Below are 20,245 nucleotides of genomic sequence, written 5' to 3' on the forward strand. Positions count from 1 at the left end.
TATTTAAGTTCATCTTCATCTCTTCTGCAAGTATTTTTATGGCCATTTTGAAGATGAGAAAACTGAGATGCAGGGAGATTAAGAAACTTATACAAGGTCACTTGGGTTAATTACTTTTCATATGTCCATGCTTTATCTCTCAGACAAACTCCTTGAAGGCAGGAATCAAGTAATATTGATCTTTCTGAACCTCACAGTGTTAGAAATAATGCACTGGTTGGTCAGTTGCTCTGTCTTGTAATACATCCCAGTTCAGGAGGATGAGGAAAATTGACATTACAAGGAAGTTAGTGCTGCACTAACAACAGGCCTTCCCAGGTGCAAAGACCTGATTTGTACTGTTCACCCATGTCCATTGTGCAGATACTCCCACCACCCTGATTTCGAGCTCCACTGTGAGGCATTGGGCAGAGGGGTGCACAGCTGTCTCTCCTGAGCCGGTGGAAGCTTGGCCCGGCATCTCACTGACTCCTGGGAGTGCACAGGGTTCCTGCCCCAAACCTGCTGTGACTGTTTGGGTGGTATTTTGGCTCCGTAATCCTCTGAAAGTTTCTGAAAAGTGCAATGCCTCAGAAGAGTTTGCTAATAGGGCTGGGAGACAACCTAAATCTTATTCTGACACGGAAGTTCATCTGGTCCTGGCTGTACCCACTCAGCATAGAACACAAGGGCTTCCTGCCAGTCCCCAGGGGCACCCCACGCCAGCATGGAGTGATGTTGGGGCAGAGGGAAGCAATGTGGCAACCCTTCTTCCTAAAAGTGGGCAGCTGAAGCAAAACCTTTGAGGAACAAGGTGAGGCATTTTTTCCAAGAATGATTAATCCTAAAGATATGCAAAACTTGTCTCACCAACACAAAGTTTAACAATGAGATGTTCTTTCTGCCAGCTAACAGATCTTTCCATCATTCACCTATGTCAGAGAAACAAAACACCTCTTGTTTTGGCCTGGATCGAACTTGCCATCAAGAGCAACGGTTTTAAAATGCTTACTGAGCTGCTGGAGTCTATGTTTCCAAAGCAAGTATACATAGAACAATAAATGAACATGTAGATTGTGTTGTTAGAAGGGGGATGGATTTCTAATTTTTAATAAATCCAAAAGAACTCTAAGTCTTTTATCTTAGGTCAACGAAATTGAAAATAATATTTGGCTTTTCAGTCATAACATAACATCATAGGTACGCCTGCCTGGACTAGGGGACTCATTCATTCTTTCAACAAGCTTTTGTTGAATGTTTCTTAGGTATGAGACATTGGCCTCCGGATGAAGTGGTTAAAAGATACTTTGGCCAAACCCAGGCCTCTGCCTGGGGTTTGTTGGAACCCAGCCAGTGCCTCACTGACATGCAGTCATGGCTGCTGTTACCATGGCAGCGCTGAGTAGCTGGAACAGAGACTATATGTCCACAAAGCCTGAAATATTTAATTTGGCCCTTTATAGGAAACATGTGCCAATCCCTGGTCTAGGAAGAAATAATGCAGGCCTCGCTAGGGTGCTGGCAGTGGGAATAAAGATGAGGAGACAGAGCCTGATGGAATTCAGCAGATGGGGTCTGTAGGTTAAGAAACTTATACAAGTTTGCTAATAGGAATGGGATATGGGCAGAGCGGGAGTGAGACCGAGGATAACACCCAGTTATAGTTGCCCTCTGCTTCCAAGCCACCTCTTTCCCACACTCCGTACTCGCCATGTCTAGCATCTCCTGGTGCCCGGCAGGGCAAACTATTTATATGTTTTTCAAAAACACCCCTGTATTCATGTGAATAACTTTTTGTTCTGGAGAGCTTGGGAAAATATGTCTAAAATAAACAGTTCATTTTTGAGTTAAAAGTTTATTGGAATATTGTTAACTACTTTCTCTAATGTTTCCATAGGAATAAAAAAAAAAAAAAAAAAAAAAAAAAAAAAAAGGCCAGCCACTTATATAAAATATAGCAATATTGAATCTGGCAAGTTAAAATCTAAAAAGCAGTTTTGTAATCATTATAATGACCTTACCATCCAAAATAAGAGTACTGTCATATAATTTACTTTTTTATTAACAAAAATGTGACAAGGTAACAGGGAGGTGACAAGAAATCTTTGCTTTATTCCTTTAACATAATTGAGAATTGAGGGTAGATTAAGTCTGCTCTGGGGAAAAGAGGACCTTGAGGTACATTTTCACTGTCAGCCTCCTGGTAACCGCCACAGCTTAGTGACAATGTGCAAAGATCCTAGATCTTCCAAACTTCATGAACAATCACATGACATCATCAGTGCAAAATGCTCCCATTAATACTGTCACCCATATCCATTAATGAGCATTCAACTCAACAAACATTATTGGAGTCTCCTGGGCAGAGTCCTGCTCTGGAGTGGCAGGAAGGCCAGTTTGCCCTTAACCAGTTCTCAATCCCTATGGAAAGCGGAGGTTCAGTGTGTGTCTGAATAAGTCCAATGTGATCTATTCTTAGCAGCAGACCTGTCCTGTTTTTGGCTGCCAGTGTTCTCTTTTCCCACCACACCTCCCTGATTCTGCAAAGGCATGAGCTTCCTCCTGCCCTGCCACATCATGTGGCTGGAGGAGAGCTGCCAAGCACAGATCTCCAGGCCTGAGCCCCACCCAATCTGAGACCCTCCTGCTCTTGGCCATTAGGCCACCCACTACTGGGTGGGCCCCAGGAGCCTTCCTGGGACTTATGCAGTTGCTGCTGGGAGGGTGTGATACTGTGGACTAGAGCCGAAGCGCAGCCACCACGTGCTCTATCACCGCATAAAGTTTGGGACACTGAGGCTGACAACCTTCTGAGATAAGCCAGGAAAACTATGACCTTAGTCAAATCTCTGCTTTCCAGCATTTCTGCTTTTCCCACAATTTGGCTTCCCTTTTTTGCACAAGTTAGTCTGAGTTGGGTTTCTGGTCCTTGCAGAAATTTTTTTCTGATTATGAGACAGAGGAAGCTGAGCAGAGGGAGTGGTGGATTCTAGCTGGGGCACCAGGGAAGGCTTGACAAGTGAAAACTTCAGGCTGGGGTCTGAAGAAGAGCTAGGGGACTCATTGGCTTTCTATGGCTGAGAGAGGGAGGGCACTCCAGGCGGCAGCAGGTGTACACTGTGCAGGCTCCGGCTGGGAACCAGGCCGGGTCTGATGTGATACATGATCTGGAGGTGGAAGGATGAGGACAAAGAAAAACAAACCAAGGCAGGGTAAGCCGGACATTTGTGCTGAACTTTGGAGGCGAGGAGTTCCTAAAATGTGGGTCAGGAGTTCTGTTCTTCCAGCCAGTCCTTAAGTAGAAATGACCCTCAAGCACACAGCAGCCTGTAGGGCAGCACCAGGGAGCTGGATGCCGGGTTTGGCTGATTCTTCTTTCTCATTACAGGCCTCTCACTTCTCCCATTCCCTGTGATTAGGGATGTGTCTGATTACCGGTGTCAATGACGAGCTGTTGGTGAGGAATAAGCCATTTAACATGTACTCTCTTGTGAAATACAGTATTTTGGTTGCATTTTAATTTGCCTGTGGCTATTGCTAATGATTAAAAATACATATATTATTTGTCATGCCCTTGGAATAAGAATGCTAAACTTGAAAAGTGCAGTTGTGTAGGCTGTTCACAAGTACAGGCCATCCCCCAATGGGAAGACACCTCAGGTTTATTGCCTTTGTTGGTGCAGATCCTCATAAAAACTAATGCCTAGTTTTGAAAATAGTTTCTAAAAGTCTCAGAGTCTGACAGATTGCTGCAATAAAAAAAAAATTTAAAAAATAAATAAAAATGGGCCCTGGCTGGTTTTCTCAGTGGTTAGAGCCTTGGCACTCAGAATCAAGTGTCATGAGTTTGATTCCAGGCCCCGGTCAGGGTGCAAGCAGGAGACAACCAATTGATGTGTCTTTCTCATGTGGATGTTTCTCTCTCTATCTCTCCCTCCCTGCTTTCTCTCCCTTCTACTCTTTCTAAAAAATCAAGGGAAGTGATGTCAGAGGAATGGCAGAATGAGAGATCCCCTTGTCTTTTCCCTCTGACATTAAAACAAGTTTATCAACTATAATTCAACAAAGAATTCCCTGCTCAATACAGAGAATGCCTGAGAGAACTGCACATTGAAACATCTAATGATGGGCAACCGGGAATAAATGGGAAGATGAGAAGGGAGGAAAGCACAGATGGCCCACAGGGCAGTCCTGCAGCAATGAGCTCGAGGTTTGGCCTGAAGAGGGGAGGAAGCTGGTGGTAGCAGGTGCTTCCTTCATCTGAGAGAAACAGAGAGATGTGGGAGGAAGCCCAGCAGAACTAATGATGAGCAGAGCAAACAATGCTTGAGTCAGTAGACCCCCGACAGAGCACGGGGTCTGTCATGCGGCTCCCCCATGTCAGGCTGGGCAATAGTGTTTCAGACAAAGAAACAGGACCACAGAGCCCTAACATTGCTTGGATTCCCAAAACTTGCCTCCTATTGCCCTTCGAGTTGGGCTGAAGAGCATATTGTCTGTAAACCAAGAGCTATTGCAGTAGAACCACTGTTTCCTTCTGTGACTGATCCCCAGAAAGGGTGCTTAGGGTGGAACCCCACAGAGATCACGGGTCACCATATGGTGAAGGCAAAACAAACCCTACCCACAAGCAACTTAGCTGTACTGTCTCACAGAAGCCAAGTAAGTCAAGACTGGGATACCAGAAAGGGGGCTGGGGGGGAATGGCAATTCAGCACGATCTACTGGCAAATAGTAGAAAGATGTTTTTGTTAATATAGACAGATATAAATGCCTAGACAACAGAGAACAACAAATACCATGAATAACCTTGGTAGTAAAGTTGATCAGAAAGAAAATGAAAAATCCCCAAAAAGCAAGCTAGAACATCATATAAATGACAGAGATTTCAAAACTGAAGTTCTGAAAATACTCAATGAAATATGAGAAAATACAGATAGGCAATTCAAGTCACTCAGAAAACAAATCAATGAACAAAACTACTACTTTACCAAACAGATTGGAACTTTAAAATAGAACCAATCAGAAATCCTGTAAATAAAGTCTGCTGTTAAGGAGATTGAGAGTAAACTACTGAACATAGAAAACAGAGCCTATCAGGTGGAGGAAAGAATAAATGATACCCAAGATAAAGGAATCTATAAATGATGCAGAAGGAATAAGAGAGAGACCTGAACATAAAGAACAATGAAAGCACATTATGAGAACTATCTGACTCCATTGGAAAAAGTAATATTAGCATTATAGGCATTTCAGAAGAGAAAGAGAGGGAGCAAGGAATGAAGACTATTCAAACTAATAGTGGATGAGAACTTCCCAACTCTATGGAAAGAACTAGATCCTCGAATCCAAGAAGCAAACAGAACAACTAGGGACCTCAATTCAAAGAAGCCTTCTCCAAGGCACTTGGTATTAAAACTGTCAAAAATTAATGACAAAAAAAAAAATTAAAAATGCTTAAGGCAGCTAGGGAAAAGAAGGAAGTGACCTACAAAGGAAAACCCATCAAAATTTCATCTGACTTCTCAGCAGAAACTCAACAAACCAGAATAGAGTGGAATCAAGTATTCAAATGTCTGAAAGAGAGAAATTACCAGTCATGAATAATACATCCAGCAAAATTATCCTTTAAATATGAAGGAGAAATATAGACATTTCCAGACATACAGAAGCTGAAGGATTTTATTACCAAAAAACTGCCAGTGCAGGAAATACTCAAGGGAGTTAGTTATTCTACCTGAAGCAAAGAACATAAGGTCACAACATTAAGAGTAAGTCACCAAAACCAGACAGCATAAACAGGGTTAATTTTAATTCCTTAGGAATGTTTTATTATATGGATGTACAAAAGGTCACCGAAGAGTCCTCATTTAAGGGGAATTCCAACTTCCACTCTTTTCTGCTGCAACAGCACCCTTATAAGGACTTGTAATGCTCCTTAAATTGGTATTTGGTGAAAGGATATGGACATCGTTAGGGCTCTCAAAACATTCAATGACATATCTTTTGATTCTCCTCATGGATGACAAATCATCTCTCTTGAAGGCCAATTTTATTTTTAAGTAATTAAAACTCATGTGGAGCTGTGTCCCAGAAATGAGGAGATCAGCTAGCTGTAGAATGCCATTTGAGTAATATGACCATACATCTCAAAAATTCCATAAACTGCTTCTAAAGGCAATTTCAGAATAAGAGGCTCCCGAGTCACTCTGAATAACCAACAAACCAAGTGCACAGTCTCACAAGACAACCCTTGAGAAGAACAGCTCTCTTGTAGATTGAAATAGCCACATGTTTGCTCCTTTGCTAATAAGTCAGTATTACAGGGTCATACTTCCATCTGGGAACATGTGTCCTTGTATATGTATATTTGTATAAGGCTGGCTTCTTTAAATGTATATAGGTTACCTACTATTTATAAAGCTACTATATATCTTGGTGGATGTGAAAGAGGTTGCAGAATTTTCTGGACCCACTGCCACGCTCTCATTAGGACTCAATTCTGGGGCATGGAACAAGAACTGCTCATCGCTGAAACCGGTTTGGCTCAGTGGTAAAGCATCGGTCTGTTGATTGAAAGGTCCCAGGTTCAATTCCGGTCAAGGGCATGTACATTGGCTGTGGGCACATCCCTGGTAGGGGATGTGCAAGAGGCAGCTAGTAGATGTTTCTCTCTCATCAACGTTTCTAGCTCTCTAGCTCTCTCCCTTCCTCTCTGTAAAATATCAATAAAATATATTAAAAAAAAGAAAAAAAGAAAGAAAGAAAGAAAGAAAGAAAGAAAGAAAGAAAGAAAGAAAGAAAGAACTGCTCATCATGGCTCTGAGTCATGGGGCCTCACCAGGCTTGTCCTTCACCACCTGGGATGAGTAACCTGGGTGTGTCACACTTCTGAGCGGCAGCCCTCAAGTGGGCTGCTTTCTCCAGGATGCATGCATTTGTTTGTAAGGGCATCAGTCCTATTGGAGTGAAGGGTCCTCCACTCTGCTGCAATATGACCTCATCTTAATTAGGACTCTTCGGTGACTTTTTGTACATCCATATGATAAAACATTCCTAAGGAATTAAAATTAACCCTGTTTATGCTGTCTGGTTTTGGTGATTTACTCTTAAAGTTGTGACCTTATGTTCTTTGCTTCAGGTAGAATAACTAACTCCCTTGAGTATTTCTTGCACTGAAAGCTTTGTAATAAAATCCTTAATTATATATGACCCAATCTATATAATAAAAGCCAAATATGCAAATTGTCCCCTTGGGTGGTCATTGGACCGGGAGTTCCACTGCTCACTATGATGTGCTCTGACCACCAGGGGACAGTGTGGAACATGGCGGGGGGCAGCAACACTGTACTAGCAGCAGGCAGCCGTGGAGGTGCTGCTGGCCCTGATGGGCCCAGATAAGAGCAGGACCATGGCAGGATGGTGAACCGTGTGAATGGACAGTGCCAGGTGAAGGTGGGTGAAAGTGGGAGCCCTCAGACGGTGACCAGCGGTGGTAGGAAGGCACAGCTGTCACCTGGCTCCCAGGTGCTGAGGGAGCCTGGTGGGGAGCCCAGTCCCGATCAATCATCCCACAGGCGGGGTAGTGGAGCAGGTGAGGGGATGGTGCCATGCTAAGGCAGGGTGCCAGGCAGGACTGCAGGGCTGTGAGGCTGGGGGCTCAAGCTGGGGCCCAATCTCCACAAGCCACCCCGAGGGGCCCCACCTGTGCACGAATTTGTGCACCAGACCTCTAGTTTCTAAATAAGTTCACACTCACAGGTACCTGGATTAGGACTTCAACCTATCTTTGGGGATACAATTCAACTCTTAATGACTTTGCTTTCTTTGTCCGAGTTAAGCTGGGTTAAGAGTATTTCGGTTCATAACAAAAAACTTTATTTATAATAAGCACACAACAAGTATCAACCTCCTGATTGAGTATTTAAATTGTTGGTTCTCATCTGGAGGCAATTTTCTCCCTCAGGGGGCAGTTAGCAATATCTAGAGACAGGTTTGGTTGTCATGACTGAGGAGTGGCACTATTGGCATATAGTGGGTGCTGCCAGGGATATTGCTGAACATCCCACAGTGCACAGCACAGCTCCCAAAGCAAAGGTGGATATAGTAAAAAAAAATGTCAATATTGCCAAAGTTAAAAAAAAAAACCTGGTCTAAATCAAACATCCCCTATGGGTTAGACCTTCAACTTATCTTGTATGGGCACACAATTCAACCTATCACAAATCTCCCACAAACCATATTTTTCCATGTATAAGATGCTATTTTTTCCCCCTAAAATTATAAGACTGAAAATAGAGAGGAGTCTTACACACAGAAGTCAGCTGAGGAGGGAGCCACAAGGGTGTGTAACTGCCCATACCTTGTCAAACAGGCTTCCTCCAATCACAGGCCTTATTGTTACTGACGTCAGCTGATGTCGTAATTAGAGGTGAAGGTGAAGAGTGCGCAGATGCAACAAGGACTGGAGCGTTCTGAGCCCAAAAAGATGTAAAAAAATAAAAATATAAATACCAGTAAGCAATTGTCTTACTCTGCAAAATTCAAACTAGATGTAATCAGCTATGCAAAAGAGCATGGAAATAGAACTGGACCTCCTCTCACTAAGTGTATGATCAGACAGTGGAGAAAACAGGAAGAACAACGCCTTAAGGTCCCAAAAAAGAAGGCCTTACAAGGAAAACCAGCAAAATGTTTAAAATATTGATTTTTTAATTTGGGGTTGGAAAAGTTGGGGCATCTTATATATGGAAAAAATACAGAATTTCATGCAACCTTATGTCAAGTCAGATATCTGACTCTTTATCGTGATGATAAACAATTGCTCAAAAGCAAGTCAGTGTGACTCTAGGAAATAGTTGAAAACTAGACATAACAGGAAATGAGAAACAACTATATTAAATTGTGAATATTTGTTGCTGATCTCTGTTAATACCTGCAGCAAACAAAACCTAACAGTGTTGGAAGCAGGAGCAAAGAAAAGGTAAAATACCAGCTTGTATAATTTTGGAAATGTCACTTATTTGAAAGAATGCCTAGTTCCATGAAATTGGGATGTCTGTCTGTTCACCACAGCATTGCCAGTACTCAGAATGGTGACTAGTGTATAGTAGGTGCTCAGTAAGTACTTGTTGGATGAAATAAATAGTGTCACAGGGAGGAGTTTTGAAAAAATCCTTAGCTCAGAGGCCTCACCCTTTATTACTCAAAACACTTTGAAATGTTTCCAACTCCATTTCTGAAATGGGGAAATATTGTTTCTGAGAATGAATTGCTATGTGTGCAGATAGTAGAGTAGATGTGTGTGAGTGTGTGGAAAAGTATAAAGTACTAGGACACACATAAATATGTAGAAATAATGACATAATACTCCCTTTGTATACCACCTGAAATAAGCGTGAAGAGAATGTCATGGGAAGCCTGAGTTGATGGCAAAGACAGTGCCCGGAGGAACAACATCTGTGGGAAGAGAACATTCTGTAAAGACGAAGCTGCAGGAAAGTGGTTCAGGAGGTCCCTCAAACACACGCGGTGGATCCCGCCTGAAGGAGGGACAGACCGCAGACCCATGGCCATGATCTTAGTGTCCCTTTCTGTCTGTGACCACCCTGCGGAGTGGAGCCCGCCCCGATGCAGTGTGTGTCCCCACCCCAGTTCTGGTTCTGGTTCTGGTTCTGGTTCTGGTTCTGGTTCCGGGAGGTGAGGCCCTCACTACCAGAGCTGCCACTCCCCACACTGCCTGCACAGAGCCCTTGGCCTGCACCAAGGATGCCCGCTGGCACCTTCTATTTTTCCTGCCTGCCTCCTTTATGCTCTTCACTCCAAGGCACTAGGAGGAGAAGGCCAGGGCGGCAATCGAGACTCAGAACCCAGGAGACTTTGCCTCTGTGCTGGGCAATTGTCAGTCGGCCTTGGGTAAATCTGTCTGCCACAAAGTCCAACCCCACAGAGATAAAGGACTTGCCCGCTGCTGTGTTGACGCGACCTTTAACCTCACAGCTATAAAGCAGGGAGAGGACCAGCCTGGGCAAAGTGCATAGGAGATAGTCCCTGCCTTTCAGGGCCCGACAGGTGCCCCTCTTGCTCCCAGGTGGCCCCTCTCTCCTCCCCTGCCTCCCACCCCGTCCTCAGGCTCACACCCGCAAACATTGCCTCGCATGTTGCCCAGCCCCTTTAAGGAAGCATCATGTTCTAAAGCAGTGTTTCCCAAACTTCTCTCATGATGAGAATCACCTGGTGGAGTTGTTAAAACACAGATTCCTGAATCCCAACTAAGAAGTGCTAAACTAGGATTTTTGAGAACATATAGGTAAAATTGCATACCTAACTTAGTGCTCTGTATATAACATCTGTCTTAGAGCACTAGTTAAGTATACAATTTTACCTATATGTTCCCAAAAATTCTAGTTTAGCACTTCTTAGTTGGGATTCAGGAATCTGTGTTTTAACAACTCCACCAGGTGATTCTCATCATGAGAGAAGTTTGGGAAACACTGTTCTAAAGGGTCCAGCCCTGGGGCCCCAGACCAAAGTTCCTGCCCTCAGCCCTCATTCTCCAGAGGAGCCCCACCACTCAGGGGCTTCCGAGCCCCTCCTGAAATGCACTGGGGCTCCAAAGACAGAGGGGCTGAGGCATATAAATAATAATGATAACAGGAAATGTAATGCTAATTATGTGCCAGTCATGTGAGCCCTTTACATGTAGAAATCCATGTAATCCTCCCAATAACTATGTGAAGCAATCCTATTTTACAGATGAGAAAACAAAGGCAGGCATCAATCAAAGCCCTATATGACACAGCTAGTAAGGTACAGATAGATTAAATACATTTTCATGCATCTGTCTGGAGAGTTAATCCTCCACTGATAATACTGTTTCTACAGAGAAGTTCTTTCTGAATCCCAAACAATTACTTCCTAACAAACGTTTAAACATAATCAGCCTCAGGACTTCACGTTGCTGTTTAAGAGTGGGTTTCAGACTCTGCGGACTCCTGGGGCAGGAGAGCCTTCCTCGGGCTCTCATCCCACCTCACAGGCACCGCTTCCGCTCTCCCCTCTGCTCCGCTCTCCCCCACCAGCGGCAGGACACAGCTCCATAAAAACAACACGAATTTCTTTCTTTTTCAAATACATTTTGGAGAGAGCAGATCTTTCTTGATAGAATAAATTACATGAAGAATATCTCTAAAGTTTGCCAAAATTTTGATGAATTGGAATTACTCATTTTCTTTTTTTTTTTTTTTACAAAAATAACTAAGTCTAGAAACAGCAGATAGCACCTCATAGTGAGTTATTAGTAAAAGAAAGACTTCCCTGTGAAACAGGTGTATGGAGAAGGCAGAGATGGAAGAAATCTGATCACAGATGTGTCAAGTAGCAAAAGGGGCTTGGAGCAGGGAGTCCCAAGTCCAGGAATTCCCAAAACGACTCAGGTATTTTTCTCAGGAATAAGCAAGGAGTCACATCCCCTAGGCTCAGCCAGTTTTTGTTAACATTGTCTCTTTCTCTATTAGAAAGTGTGATCATTCTTTTCAAAGGGATGGATAAAATGCATCAGCCACTTTGCTACCTGGTGACCCGGTCTTCTTTATGATAAAAGGGGCCCTTTCAGCTCTAGATTCTGCATCAGGAGTGAGCAGAAGCGTCAGGACTGACCACATGTCTGATGCACTGAACAGAGTTTTGAGAAGGTATTACTTATGTGCCTGTTATAGCTGCAAAGTCAAAACACAAATCTTAAGTCCAACTCACTTAGTTCAGTCATGAGAAAGGATCAGCAGTCCTGGTGGAGGCCCGTCCAGGCAGCTCTGGTAAAAAGAGCAGCATGATGTCACCCATGCTGGCCAGAAGGGATTTGTGAGTGTCTGGATGTGTGCACATATGTGCATGTGTTAGCATGTGGGCACACACATGCTGGCCCAACATGAGCCACTGCCCTGCTATTTGTGCCTGAGGAGCCAGGTGAGTGTTTGATTTCCATGTGGGTCCTGGGGCCTCCAGGTGTGCCACGCTGGAGTGTGACCACTAGAGACTGAGCAGGAAAGACAGTGTGAGCTGGGAGTGCCTCTGGCTGATGTGGACGGCAGGCTGATGCCCAGCCTGCTCACTGGAAACTCAGCCCTGGGGAGAGCTGAGGGAATGTCTACAGCCTCGCAGGAGAGCTCCGCCAGGCTTCCCCAGCTGCCCTAGACACCAAGGTAGGTTTTAGCCTCAGGCCCTGACACCAGGCTGAGGGATTTCAGGAATGCAGGACCTCATTCAGAACCTGGGCCCCAATTTCAGTAGCTGCATCTTGCCTTGTATCTTATGCCAAAGTTCCCAGTTCTCCTAACTGAGCCTGTTGAAGTTTGAGATCCCATCTGAGATCCCAGCAGGAAACTGTTCTCCGGTACCTGTCCTGCTTCCCCTTGCAGCCTTCTCAGGTCTGGCTTGGCTCATGCCCCTGCTCTCTTGCATTCACCCACACAATGGACCAATGGACTGCAACTAGCTTCATGGTAACCAGACCCAATTCCAACACGGATTAAAACTCTGGACACTGGCTTTGCGTTCAGGTCTACTGCATCCCTCGCTGTATTTCTTCCAGAACTGGATTAAGAGAAATGGGACTTTGGAAACTCAGGGATGTAATTCTACACAAATAAAAATCATTCATCCTTTTTCTTGAAATATGGTAAGGACTAAACCCTTAATACTTGGTGGGGAAAAGGATACCCCGCTTCCATTGATAACAAGAGAAGTACTTAATTCATCTACTTAATTCATCATGTTAAAATGAAGATAAAATATGTTAATATTTTTAATCAGAGCCATGGTCGGCAAACTGTGGCTCGTGAGCCACAAGCGGCTCTTTGACCCCTTGTGTGTGGCTTTTCTACAAAATACCACGGCCAGGGCAAGTCTATTTTGAAGAAGTAGCGTTAGAAGAAGTTTAAGTTTTAAAAATTTGGCTCTCAAAAGAAATTTCAGTCGTTGTACTGTTGATATTTGGCTCTGTTGGCTAACGAGTTTGCCCACCACTGACTTAGAGTAATATTGATAAAAAGTCACCAACATGATTAAATCCTACCCCACCACACACCTCTCCCCCACTCCACCCGCTAAAAATATGTTTTCCAACCTGCTTTATAAAAACCTTTGCCTCAGCAAAGCTTAGTTTTCAGCAGTTGGTTTTGCTGATCACAGCATCCTATTTTGACCAGTAGAACATGAAAGTGAAGTGTTCTTTCACTTCCTTCCTCTGCTTCTCTAGCCCTGACCCCACCCTCCGGGCCCCATACTTTAACTGAGAGTCTCTATAGAAGAGCTGCTAGGGATGGCAAGAATGCACCAGTGGTGTAGACCTGGGTTCGGCAATCTCAGTACTTGAGTTCTGACTATGAAAGAATTCAGAGCCAAGACTCACATTATAAGAAAACATTTATTTGTAAAATCATACAGGTAGAAGAAGTAATTCAAAGAAGAAATGGGATTAGGAAACAAGTTATAGAAGTAAAGGAAGGGCCCTTGGAGCTTAGAAGTGAGGAAGGTCAATCAAGGTGACACACCTGGGGAGATGGGAATGGGGAGGGAACAGGGAAAGCCAGAGGCCTGCTCCTGGGAGGAGGATGCACTGGGTCCTCTGTCCTAAGGGTGTTAAGGGTGGAGATGTTCGGGGAGGTCCCAGGGGTAGATCTCAATAGACTTTTCAGCAGCTCTCCAGGTGTGTCCTTTCAGGGTCTAGGTCTCCACTGACTGATTGGTCAGCACTAGGGCAGGGGGTCATTATCCAATGCAGCTGGTCCTATTGTTAGTGTTGGTGTCATTGTCTGGTTTTGTTGCTTTTTGGGGCCTGGAGCTGAAATTCAACTGAGGCCTAAATGTTATCTCTAGGAGGAAAGGCCCGAGTTGGAGGGTGGGGGGTCCAACCACAGGACCAGTGATAGCTAGGGGAGGAAAGGTCACCCTGAGGGTGAGGTCCTACCCTACAGTTGTCCTTTGCTAGGCAGTGAGGGCTTTCTGCCCTGGTGACCTTCTGTGCCTGCTCCATTATCTTTTCTCTGCTCATGCCCACTTCGGAGTTAGGTTGTTATGAAACAGAGAGGCAGCGGTTCACTGTGAATAGCAGTATCAGTTCTGGGACTCAGGCTCCTGATGAAACTCTTTGTTGGTATTACCAGATTGCTTTTCTCCTTTCTCCAGTCAGTATCTTCCTTTAACTACATCTGATGAGTGATTATTGAAACACAAGAGATTTGTTCCTGTTTTCACATACTGGACTTTACAGTTCCTTCTCTCCCTTAACAAGGAAGGCTAGATAGAAACCAAGAAATGATTCCACGAAAGGAATTTCAAAAGCCCAGAAGGTGGAACGAGAAGACAAAAAGACCAGGAGGAGAGCTTGCCCTGTTGCTACTCCCAGGAACACAGATTTGGGATTAGAAGATCAGAGTGGAGTTCAGGACAGGCATCAATCTCCCTTTCTCACCCCTTCTTCATCTGTGTCCTTCTTTTCATCATAGATATTAATGTGGCATCAAAGTGGCCACAAAGCAACTGCCCTGCAGTGACCACCCGGGGCTGGCTGAAGAGCACGTAGCAGAAGCCAGCCCTGGGTGAAGAACCAGGTTCCTATCCAGCTGTATCAGCTTAGTCACGTCACGGAGCCACCAGGGATCCACTTCCCCATCTGTAAATTGGAGAAAATGAATTCGCATTAGTCTGCTCCAAGGGCCCTAACAAAATAACGCAGACTGGAATGGGTAGGGGAAAGGGAAAGGCAGAGGCATGCCTTAGCAGCAGAAATTTAATTTTTCATGATTCTGGAGCCTGGAAGTATGAGAACAGAGTGCCAGTATGGCTGGGTTCTGGTGAAAGCTCTTTTTCTGGCTTACAGTTGGCCACCTCTCACTGTGTCCTCATGTTAGGGCAAAAATAGAATATTGGGGACTAACTATGGTTATGGGAAATATTAATCATGCTCTATTAACTATGATTGCCTTGTTCTAGCTAAAAAATAGACATTCTAACTTGGCTGGAAGTTGTATGCCCCCAGGACCTGGGAGTCAACCTTGGACTTGGGAGTCAACCTTGGAATAGAGTCCATTCTCATTCAAGAACTGCCTATTATCATGGAAAGATTGACAACCTTGTTGCCCGAACAATGGAGTCCCACCCCAGCCTGCATAGCCTAATTCCCCACGCCCGTAATCCAAACTTCCCCACGTAATCCTTGTCCTATCTTATATAAGCAGCTGCTTTATGGGGGCTGCAGAGCAGATTTTGTGGATGACCTGCTGCTCTCCCTTACCATAGGCAATATTGGAATAAACACTCATATGACTCAACTCGGTCTCTGCTTAATTGGTACAAGTAGTGACAGGCAACATGGACCCATTGATTGTCTGGTTACACTCACATGCCCTTTCTTTGGTGTGCAAGTGAGGAGAGAGAGAAAGAGAGAGAGAAAGAGAGAGAGAGAGAGAGAGAGAGAGAGAGAGAGAGAGAGAGAGAGAGAAAGAGAGAGAGAGAGAGAATGAGAGAGAAAATTTGTACTTTTCTTACTAGGGCACTAATCCTATCATGAGGGCCCCACCCTAATTACCTCATCTAACCCTAATTACCTCCCAAAGGTTTCATTTCTAAACACCATCATGTTGGGGCTTGGGGCTTGAACACATGAATTTTGAAGGGACACAAACATTCAGTCCATAACAGATGTCTACCTTACAGGGGTATTGTGAGAGTTAAAGAGATAGTCTCTCTCCTATAGCAGGCACTCAGAAATTAGCTCCGTTCCCCAATCCATTACACCTAAACACTTACCTCCACTGGAGATAACATGAGTATCCATCAATAGGGGACTAGTTAAATAAGCAAATGAACAAATGAAATGGATACCACATGACTGTAAAAAGAAATAAAAAATTCCATTGTGTATGATGTGGAGTGGTCTTCAGCGTTCATCACTGAGGGAATAGTAGAAGTATAAAAGATGCACACAGTGTGCAACTTCTGTGTAAGAAGGAGAGGGGGGAGTAAGACCATGTGTTTGTATTTGTACTGAGATGGAATTATCTCTCATCTGATGATCAATTATCTCTCATCTCATCTTTGGCAACTAACAGAAACCAGACTAAGGGAATGAGGAGACATAAATGCCTTCCTGCTGAGATCACAGGGTTTGCGAGGGTGGCACCACCTTTGTGTAGAGCAGGTGAGGTAGTGCCCTCTGTCCTCCCCACCCTCCACGTCACCTGCCCTCACCCTCCCTGGTCTGTAGGATCCTAGGGAGGCCGTGCTTGCCTGACTCATTTCCTCTGGGAACCGCAGAGAGGGCTCTGGAAGCAGCAGGCCTGGGAGTGAAGGAGCCGGGAAGCCTGGCTGGGGAAGCACCCTTCGTTGGCCACGTTGGAGACAGCACTCCCAAAATGTGTTTTCAGCTTCTGGCCAGTGGGCGTTATAACCACTTGGGCTTCAGAATCACAGAAAATTTCCCTTGGAAAGCGTCTGAGAAATGGTGAGATCAGAGGAAACCATAGTTCCTGTTGCTAAGGAGCTTCAGTTTGGTGGGAAACCACACAGTGCTCAAAACAGTCTGCAATAGGAGTGGTCTATAGGCCAGACTGCATCCAAGTGGTGGCCGCGGACCACAGGGTGGAACCAGAGTCTCCCTGTTTTACGTACACCCGACATCCAAGCCAGCCCGGGGTCCTCTTTAGGAGCTGACATCTCATTCCCAGATGCTGAGAAGGCTGTGGTGGGATCATGGGAGAGGGAGGCAGCCTCAGGACTGGACCAAAGCAGTTGCAAAGATGGATCCTGAGTTTTCCTGTGCTTCCTTGAAATTGGGGCTCTAACAGCAGCTTGTGAAGATGCAGAGCCTTGAAGCTTTCTCATGAGCATTCAGAAATAGGGGCATGGGGTGAGGAAGAAAGGAGCAGCAGAGCCAGTGGTGCCTGAAGATAGTCCTTCTGGCATCAGGAGTGGGACAGACTCGTGTCCTTGGCGCCCTAACTCCTGGCCCACAAGTTCTCTTTCCTGATGCTCCAACACTTGAGTGTGTTGAGGACCTTGGCATGGCCCTTCCCACCAGGGGTGGGCTTCATATTTATGTCCTGATGGGAAACTTCCCACAATAGCCCTGAAAACTAAGAAGAATCTCCGATTTTCTATTCTTGTTTGTTTCATTTTCCTCTCTCATGGTTTATGACTCACTTATTTTTTTGCCATTATTTTATTCTGTATTTTCTGGGGTAAATTATCTCAGGCAGGAAATAGTGAGGAAGGGAAGGGAGGAGAGAGAGAGATAAACAGATAGATGATAGATTAGAGATAGACTAGACAGGCAGATATTGATTGATAAATGGATGGATGGGTGGTAGGTGAAAACGGCTGTGCAGAGAAAAAGATGAAGAATGAGCAAAAGAGAGAGACTTAGTAGGACAATTTTATGACCTTGTGTTCACCCCAGCTCTGCCCTCAGGAACTTCCCTAAGCATTCAGCTCTGAAGGCAGCGGAGGCTGCCCACAGCTGCATGCCAGGCTCAGCCTTCCCATGCGCAGTGTGCGGCTGCCTGAAGCTGTGCTCCAAATGAAAGCAAACAAGGAACTAACGAAGGCGTCCAAGTGCCCATGAGGCGAGGCAGGGCAGGTCCTCTGAGTGGGTCAGTTACTTTAGAATTCTGGGTTCAGGACAGGCCCGTGGCAGCCCCATAGGTGGGAACCAAGAGCTGGCTGATGTATTACTAAAGCTAAAAATCTAAAAGTAAGAGTGAGTTTTCAAGAATCACAGAACCTCAGAGCTGGATGTTAGTCCCAGGGAGGCGGCATGATTTCTCCTGGGTCACAGAACACAATGACCATTTTATATTCCACTGCTTTGGTCACACAGGTATGCAAGTATCCAGATGGTTTCATGTTGCTGTCCTGAATTATCAAGTGCCTTGTGCATGAATGAGCCCTGGTTTTGAGTCTTGAACTAATATTTTATTCTATTTAATAAGTGCCTGTTTGGTGAGTGAGTGCTATGGTAAAACAATAATATACACCTCTGCATTCCAAAATCTGAAACAAATTAGACTTTTGATTTTATGAGGTCACAGTAGAGTTGGTTTTAATATTTCAAAACTTGCTGTGTCAGTACCCTGACCTCTCTCCCACCCCATCCCTTCCTCCCATGAGGAGTTTTGCGCTAACCTCTCCCTAAGTCTCTGTAGCTCTTAACATTTATTACCAAGCACCTGTTTAACATTATTTACCCTCACAGTCTCCATGTGTGCCAAATTTATTTTCCAAGATGTGGTAGAGGAAACCTACATTCCATGGATAGATGATTTGATTTGACCAGCAGTATACGGTGTAGATGACCTTGTGCAATTCCAGTCAAGATAATAAAAGGCCTTGTAACTTCTCCTCCAGCTCTCCTGGAATGTTCCTGTCCCTCTGAGATGTCCAGGCTGCCTGTGGAGAACAGTGAACATCCCAGCTGACTAGCAGAAGTGGGGGTGAGGCAGCCTGAGACCAGGCCCAGCAGACCCTCCAGATAGCCATGGCCCCATAAATGACCCCAGACCAGAGAAGTAGAAGAGCCACTCAACTGAGCCAAAACTAAATGGCAAAATTGTGAGCAAATAAATGATCATTGCTTTAAGTTACTAAATAAACATTGCCTGGAGTGATATGAAATAATAGTAGATAATAGAGAAATTATTACCAGGAGTGAGGTACAATGCCATAAAAACTGTAAGAATGTGGCATTGTGTTAGGGATCAGGCAGGGAGAGTCAGGGAAAGCAATGAAGAGGCAGTCAGTAAAACTTTGTGTGGCAGACAGACTGTCAGCAGAGGCTGGAGAATCAGTGAGGAAGCTCTTATTTGAGGCTGGAAAAAAGGCAAGGTTATGTTCAGTAGTGGTGGGACATGGGGGAAATGTCACCTGTGGAAACTAAGAAAATAAAAAGTGTTAATGAACTTGTAGCTCTGGGTAAGAATATCTCTACATACAATGTTGAGGAATTTGAATGTTTTTAGCTGAATATGGTAAGATACTGCAAAAAAAGAGATAAGGAAAAACTATTGGGTTTTCAGGCAGGATTTAGAGGAAATATAGGATACCTAAGACTTACAAGTTTAAAAGTAAATTTCAGCTAAAAAGGGCGGCATTGTCCCAAAGCATTTTGACGTGGCCAAGTAGGAGATGTGTCTCCAAACGAATGGACAGACGTGGCTAGGAAACGTGGAACAGACCCTTGGGAAGCCCACAGTCTTAAAAGAGTTGTCCTCCTGAAAGCACCACCAGCTCAGGCTGATAGCTGCTGAAACAGTCAAAATGAAGAGATCTCTAGGCCCTTGAAGTTCTGTGGGCAGGAAGCCAACTGAGAAAGACACTAAGCTGGGACTGTGAGCCTTTCTATGGAAAATGAAGGACTCATAGAGCGATAAAATCCCAGAGAAAAATGATCAGAGAGCCCTTCCTGGTGGACAGAACTGGCCCCTAATCAGAAACATCCCTGACCCCGTACCCTATGCCCAGATGCACTTCAGAATTGCTGTGTGCCCCTGACTGTCATCTGCCTCTGTCCCGCCCCTTTCAGTGTGGGTGTCCAGTTTCCCCTCATATGTTGGGTAGTAGGGGGAAGGAAATTTGTCTTTTCAGTTCAGTCTCCAGACCAAGAGAAACCGTGTGAGTTTCCACCTCCAGTAACACTTGAGTGGGTCCAGGTGTAAGTAAAACCTCCCAGGGGGGAAAGAGGACAGCATCTAGGCCCAGGGCTCTGTGGGACTAGACCTCAGAGAGTCCTGGGCTGGGTGAAAGCAGTTTTCATGTAGGAATGATGTAAATAATTTTGTCCAAAAGGTGGAATGTGGTGAATTAAAAATAGCCACAAGTACTTTGTAGCTCCTCTCATCAAGAGATGAAGTTATTTCCCCTGCCCTTGACTCTGGCCTGGCCCTAAGACCTGCTTTTTCTTTTTCTTTTCTGTTTTTTTGTTTTGTTCTGTTTTTGCATATGGTTATAGATAGATAGATAGATAGATAGATAGATAGATAGATAGATAGATAAAACCCATTTATATATATATATAAAACCCTTATATGCAAATAGACCAATCATCAGAACAAATGAACAACTGAACAACTGCTCGCTATGTCGTGTGCTGACCACCAGGGAATGTGCACAGAATATGGCAGGCATCGGCAGCAGATGGCAGAGAATGAAACATGGTGGGCATCAGCTATGGTGGGATGGTGGAGCAGGTGAGAGGGAGCGTCAGACCAAGGTA

The 20,245-nt window shown here is 44.7% G+C and overlaps 1 pseudogene across 1 annotated transcript in view; it reads left to right on the forward strand.

Annotated features, from left to right (window-relative positions):
* Positions 1-7,398: 7,398 nt before the first annotated feature.
* Positions 7,399-20,245, forward strand: part of LOC311615504 (NAD kinase-like) — a 107,705-nt pseudogene continuing 94,858 nt past the window's right edge. Inside the window, exon 1 of the transcript in view lies at positions 7,399-7,474. The product of the transcript in view is annotated as an NAD kinase-like (transcript). The remainder of the gene's footprint in view (positions 7,475-20,245) is intronic.

The sequence above is a fragment of the Pipistrellus hanaki genome, assembly GCF_964339955.1.
Source record: "Pipistrellus hanaki genome assembly, chromosome: 2".
Lineage (NCBI taxonomy): Eukaryota > Metazoa > Chordata > Mammalia > Chiroptera > Vespertilionidae > Pipistrellus > Pipistrellus hanaki.